Here is a 6,198-nt window from a genome sequence, read left to right on the forward strand (position 1 = left end):
CATGGGCTCTTGCTCCTCTGCGATGCCCCCAGCCTTGCAGCCAACCAGCTATGGACAGAAGCCCCTACACACTGTGAGCTACAGGAAGTCTTTTCTCCTTTCACTTAGGGTATCAGGTATTTTGTCTTTGCAGTGAAAAAAGTAACTAAGACATGATCCAAAGCTGACACTCTCCCATGACTCTAGAGTTGTCTAAATTATGTTCCATGAAATGCTTATTCTCTCCGTGATCTCTTCCATTTGTATCTCTGCTCCTCTAGAACCATTTAACTTTCTCTAGAATGTTAGGGCAACATTCCATTTCCTACGTCCCGCCCTTTCCAGTATTTCCACTGAGTAGTGGGACAATAAAGGTGCTCACACATCCTACAGAGGAGATGCAGCTGGGACTGGTGTTAATTCTTCATTCCCCAGTCTTGTTGGGAACTATTTCTGAGTTGCACATGACAGAGCCCAAAGTGGGATGCCCTTCCCTGTTCCACACAGAAATACAAGGAAATTATGGGCAGTGGGCATCAGAGTGCATGTTGGACTATTTCACAGAAGCGACTTAGGGCTGGGGACACTACTTACCATGGAAAGAAATGTAATTCACCAGGGCGAGAGTTGAGTCTTCCTCCAGATGTTTTACCAAGTCCACCATTTCTCCACGGGTTTTCCTTTCTATGTGGTAGTTGATCTGTTTCTTGGCACGTTTTGTGTTCCTGAAGTTGATGGGGATGACTTCCGAGTGGTACAACTTCTTCATGTCCTGCACAAACTGATCCCTGAGCACCACACCATCACTGACAAAGAGGCTGCTGCCTATGGTCACTTCCAGCTGGTGGTCTGGATGCTGCAAGATGTGGAGAAGAAGCCGGAAGCACTGGTGGATGTGAGCCTCAGAAACCGTCATCAGGTTGAAATTGAGGCTCTCCAAGATCTGTAAAAGAGTAGCCCCCTGGGCCCCCAGAGAGAGCATGGCAAAGGCAGTCACAATACTGATTGGAGACAGTAGGGTGTTGGTGGTGTTTGACTGACTGGCCGGCTCCCGGTAAAAGGCAAAGGCCAAGTCGAAAACGTTGTAGAAGATATTGTGGCAAATTACATATTCATGATGTTCATGGTCATGCAAGGCTCCATCCGTGTTTTTACGATCTGCAGCCTGGGAGGCAGGAACAAGGGAGCACAAGCCAGCCAATAAGAGGAGGGCGCTGGAGAAGGAGGATGACATTGTCCTGCAAGACAGAGAAGGGAGGGAAGGCTAAACCCCAAGTCAGGGCCATAACGGTGTTTCATGCCTAATGATTGAAATCATGTGAAAACAACCTCAGTTCTTAACCATCCTCATGTGCCCAGCCCACACCTTGCACTGTCTGCACCATCATCTGCCCTGATAAATCTGGTTTGTTTCCTTTGCAACTCAGTTGGAGTCCAATTCCAGTGTGTAGCGTTAGGAGAGTAGAAAGCTAATCTGACGATGGTGTTTACAGGTGGGACATTTGTGAGCGTTATGTGGCTGTGGGCATAACACAGGGGTGCAGCACAGGCTTAATCTTGCAAGATTCTGATTTCATTCCCAGCACAAAGCAAATCTGTACAATAACACAGGAATCTTTGGGCGAACTAAGTTGTAAATGTAGCTATCAAAGCGTATTACCAGATATGATCTTGTATGACTGCTCTTTGGGGAAATGGTGGAGGGAATTGCCTGCTCCCAGGCTTCAAGACCAGTGGGGGCAAGACAGATGGGACTGAAGGCCATGAGCCTGGATAAAGAAAAGGTGGAGGGGACATCTGGGGCAGGAAGTGATCTGAGGAGCTAATGGACCCATGGCCCTCTTAAGGGCAGCAGGAAACCAAGGCCAGAGAGTCTTGGGAGCAGGAGGTAGAGCCACACCAGAGAGGATGATAAGAAAGTATTTTGAAAATTTGCATTCTAATAAATTAGGGAATCTGGAAGAAACAATCTGCAATATTCTACCCAAAATCACAGCAATTATGAGCAAGCAATGTGACAAGAAGCCTCCCAAAAGTTATAACTCTCTGAAAGCAGAGCTCACAGACACTGAAGTGGATGAGTTGCCAGGAAAAGGATTTGAGAAAGGAATAGTTGAAGTGACTGATGAGATCGAAGGAGGAATACACACCTAGCTGAAGGGCCCAATTACTAGGGTGATCAATAAATTTAAAGATATAAGTAGCAGCTGGGCGTATAGATCTCTAAGATCCTAAGATCATCAGGATCAAAAATAAGGTTTGCCTGGCAAGCACAAGGTCCTGAGTTCAATCCCCGGTACCACAAAAAAAAAAAAAAAAAAGAAATCTTAAAGAAGATACTAATAAGCAGCCGAATGAATTAAGGAAGACAATGCAGGATATAAAAGAACACTTGAGTAAAGAAGTAGAGGTTAGGACAAGGAATCGAGCAGAAATCCTGCAAATGAAAGCCTGGAGGGCTTTGGCAGGTCAGTCAGAAGACAGACTGTCAGGACTTGAGGGTGATCTTGAGCTCACACCTGCTAGTGAAAAACCAGCAGGAGACAGTAAAAAGGTGCAAGCACTCCTAGAGGACTTTAAAAGAACAAACTTAAGAATCAGTGCTTTTGAAGAAAGGGTAGAGGCAGAGACTGATGGTAAAAGAAAATTATTCACTGAGGTTGTGATCGAAGATCTTCCAAATCTAGAGAAAGCGAGGGGTACCCAGGTAGACGAGGCAGCTAGAAACCCAAACAGGCCCAACCAGAACAGGAATCTCTTCCTGACACATCATAGCCAACACTCTCAAAGGTCAGAAGAAGGAGAGAGTACTAAAAGCTGTTCGTGGAAAATGCCAAATTACATAGAGGCAAACCCACTGGACTAAAAGTAAATGTCTTAATCTTAATACAGTCTTCCAAGGCCAGGAAAGCCTAGAGTGAAGTTTTTCAGGCTCTAGAAGAAAATAATTGTTATCACTGATAACTATATTCTGCAAAATTTTCCTTCAAAATTAATAGAAAAATGATACTCTGTGATAAAGATAAGCTAAAATAATTCGTGACCATGGAAACAGCATTGCAGAAAATATGCAAGGGAATCCTAGCACAGGGAGCCTAAAAGAATTGGTTTCACTGGAAGAGGAGTGAACAAAAAGGACACTAAAAAGGAAATAAAATACTAGAAGAAAATCATATAATGGCAGGAATCAGAACATAACTTTCAATAATAACACTTGATGCAAATAGTCACAACTCTCCAATCAAGAGCACAAACTAGCAGATTGGTTCTAAACCCAAAACCCAGTATCTATTCGCTGAGAGCATGTACCTCCATCACAGAAAATATAGATGGAAAATGTAAGGTTAGGAAACGATCCGCTGCACAGTTGCGGTCTGAACGCAAGCCGCTGTAGCTATCCTAATTTCTGGCAAAGTTGATTTCAATTCTGTTGGAAACAATAAAGGAAGTCAAGACGGCCACTACACGTTGGTAAACGGAGCAATCCAGCAGGGGACAGAAGAGCTGTAAATGCACATGCGCTGAATGACGGAACACTCAAATTCGTAACCAAAACTACTTAACGTAAAAGGATAGATGGACACTAACCCAATCACAGAGGGAGATTTTGATACATCTTTGTCACAAATAGCTGAACCAGGCAATCATCAAAGAAATGTTAAACTTAAGCTATACCATATGATGAATGGATTTAATAGATATTTACAGCGCTTCATCTAACAACAGAATGCACAGTGTTCTAATATCGCATGAAACTTTCTCCAGAAGAGACCATATTTTAAGCCCTAAAACATGTGTCCAGAAATACAGCAGAACTTCAATAATCTTTGGTATCCTAGCAGACCACAGTGGCATGAGACTAGAAGTCATCAGCAAAAGCAACTGCAGAATGCACACAAAATGGCATGGAGATTAAATAATGTCCCTGTGAATAACCAGAGGCACAGAGGAAGTCAGAGAATAAACTTAGACATTCCCAGACTAAAATGACAATAGAAGCCCAACGTATCAGACCAGGCGGCACAGAGTGAAAGCCATTCTAAGCCAGACAGACGTTTATATCTGCAAAGAGCCCACATTATAAAATGAGAGTGATTCTAAACAAATAACCAGTCGATGCCTTTCAAGATCCTCAAAAAACAAGTGATTTTTTTAAACAAGTGCTACATATACACAATGAAATATTATTCCACCATAAAAAGAATGAAATCTTGTCATTTGCAGAAAAATGGATAGATCTTGAGACAAGCCAGTGGAATAAGCCAGATTCATAAGGTTGAATATCATATGATTTCTCTTATATGAGAAACACAAAATATATAAGTAAATTAAGGAGTGAAATAAAGAAGAGATAGAAGGAAACAGGGAAGCTGGAGAAGGGAAGTGGTGGGAAGACAGGGAAGGGGTGAAGGGATTAAGACGGGACGTATGGGGAATATATGGGGCATAGGTTTAGAATTTTACAAATGTGTTGCAGTGCAAGGCATTAACCTCCCAGAACGCTCCCTCTGGCTCTGAACTCGTGTCCCAGCTCGCTTGCCACCTTCCGCGGTCCCTCTGAAGCCCTGTTTCATGTCTTTAGTTGCACACTCTTAGCTGCCTTGATGGCCAGAACTGATTCAAAGCATTTCCCTTTTGTGATTCTTTCGGCTTTGGGGGAGCGCCCCCCCAGGTCCCGAGTCAAGCGGAGGCGGACGGACGCACAGCAGTGTTCGTGCCAGCCTGCCCTTCCTGGGGTAGGGCTTGGCGGTGACAGCAGCGCTCAGCGCATTTGCCACGCCTCTCGTGACATAGGACCTCCAGAGGTGCTTCAGAAAGCCGCAAGAGGAACGGGACAAGTGGGCTGGGAGCGAGGGGGAGCGTGTGGAAAGGATTCTTGGTGATAAGCTTTCTACTGTACTAGGATTTTAAAAAATTTAAGCATTGACAGTCTATTCTGATCACCCCTTGTATATATCAATTCCCCCAAATAAATGTAACTGTTACGAATCACAGTCATAAACTAATAAAAATAAGTACAATAGCCACATATTAGAAGGTATAAAAAAAAAAGAAAGTTATTGGGGAGTTCTGTCAATCACCAATACGTAGTACACAGAGAAGGAGGGCAGGGGCTTGTGACAGTGACACACAGTGGGAATGCAGAGCAGGGTGAGGCTCGAGCCCGAGTGACTCCTGCCCAGCTCCCACATTCACACATTTCTTGTGTCTCCTCCCAACCACGGCATCCTTGGCTTGTAGGCTCCAGGGCATGAGTTTGATGACTGTCTGTATCCTGTGATATCTGGGGTGCTGCTGGTGGGACCCATGAGACAGCCTGGGGCTCCGAGGCTGTCCCAGACTCTGCCTTTGGTCTCGCGTGTGTCCTGTCCTCTGTTTTACAGGCTGGGAAAAGCAGGGCTCAGGGCAGAGCAGGAACTCGCTCAAGGCCAGTTAGCAGTCAGGCTGAGCCTGAAGCAGTCAGGCCTCCAGCTGCCAGTCAGGTGTGCGTGGCCTGCTCTGAGGATGGGGCCTTGGCTGCTGCTCAGGAATGGGATCAGGGAACAGCAGTGTCCCTTGTCCAGTTCCCTGTCCAGGGGATACTTGGCTGGGGGGCTCTGTGCTTGCTGGGTGCTTAGCAGCTTCTCAGGAACACTGGCTGCCTGGGCCACCAGGGTGACAGGAATGCTGTCTCTGGACACTGCTATGTCCCTTGCAGGCCGTCCTGGCTGACTTGCCCTCTTTCCTGACCTGACAGAAGCTTCTCTTCTTGCTGGATGAGCTGTGTCAAGTGACATGAGCTGACTTAGTCGCAGAGGAGTCACAGCGTTTCCAGGACCCGGTCTGTTTCTATTCTTCCTGGGGTGGGCCCGCTCTTTTTCAGTTCCTCCAGAAAAAGAGCGTTTATGGCAAGCAGGCATGAGTGGGCCTGGGTTCTGCTCCAGACTCCGTCACAGCAGCTGTGTGACCCTCATGGAATGTGAAGCCTCTCTGACTTCATCTTTACAGCAAGGTGGAGCAGATTTAGGTGAAATAAATGGAGCCCTCAAAACAGGAGCAGCTGGGAGGGCTGAGGGCGCTGGGTTTTGTAAACTAAAGACTTCAGCAGAGAGGAACACACAGATGGGCCCAGGGCCGGCACCCAGATAAGAGGACAGGGACGGGGTGGGCTGGGGTGGAGGGGCCATCTGAGGAGCGAATGGATAGCCAGCAGTAGTCTGGTGGCCAGGAGTTCCCAGC

The sequence above is a fragment of the Octodon degus genome, unplaced genomic scaffold (assembly GCF_000260255.1).
Source record: "Octodon degus isolate 3935 unplaced genomic scaffold, OctDeg1.0 scaffold00070, whole genome shotgun sequence".
Taxonomy (NCBI): Eukaryota; Metazoa; Chordata; class Mammalia; order Rodentia; family Octodontidae; genus Octodon; species Octodon degus.